The following is a 1,013-nucleotide window of genomic DNA, read 5'->3' on the forward strand; positions in this document are numbered from 1 at the left end:
TATATCCACTCGCCACTGAGGAAGGACTAGTGTTGTCCGAAAGCTCTGGTTCTATTTCGCTCGCCTTTACAGCGGAAAGCCCCGGGTTCAAATCCCTTCAGAGACATTTCATCACACATTGTATGCAATTATTTATAGGATAACGACTGTCTTTTCAATCTTACACATTTTTTGGGCACAACGTAGATGTAGGAGGGGGTTTCTAGTTCGCAAAATAAGGTTGTTTGAGGTGATTTTAAACTATTTGAGCATGAGATATTTGGGAGGAAACGGGGAACCCGCTCTCCTGCACACCCATAGATACGCCACTCTACAACCTTATTGCAGCTGAGGTGGGTTTGATATCTAAAATTCTAGTAAACTTCAACTAACTGTATCTGCCCCTGCGTGGATAGGGGTAGATGCTTTGATTATTGCCATCTGCTATTTATTGGCTTCTACAGATGCTATATTTTAAAAATATTTTCAAATCAGGTTCACCACGGTGGGTCTGAGGTTATAATGAATTCACTGTCCAAAATAACTTTTACTGTTTTGTCTGCTATTTGAGGTGGAGGGGTAGCAGCTCAACAATTACCAGGTGTTATTTGAGGGCATCTAGAGAGAAGTGCAATATTTTATAAATGTTCTCACCTCGGCCCCAACCATGGCTGAGGGTCCAGTGGAGTCCTTCTGGTGGTGACTGGACTGTACACCGAGAGATAAGACAATCCCCTAGTCTTTTCCGAAGAGTGTACTGTGTTCTGTAACGTGCACATCATTTTGCACACGTCACTAAAGGCTTAAACGTCTCATCCAGAAATCGGTGCGCTTTTGGAACTTGCATTTCAGCCCCCCCCCCCCCCACATCTGAAACACAAGAAGAGAAGCGATAGAAATTTAACCAGGGACCAAGAGATCTCCGTGGTTCGGCGCACATAGGCCTACTGTGGCTACCACCAGTTTAGCAGATTGAGGGTCCTACTCCTGTCTCTTATACACATCTCAACTAGTTGGAAAAAAAAATATCAAAG

Source organism: Anneissia japonica, unplaced genomic scaffold (assembly GCF_011630105.1).
Source record: "Anneissia japonica isolate Jap-2015-1 unplaced genomic scaffold, ASM1163010v1 scaffold14499_len3478_cov161, whole genome shotgun sequence".
In the NCBI taxonomy this organism is placed as follows: Eukaryota; Metazoa; Echinodermata; class Crinoidea; order Comatulida; family Comatulidae; genus Anneissia; species Anneissia japonica.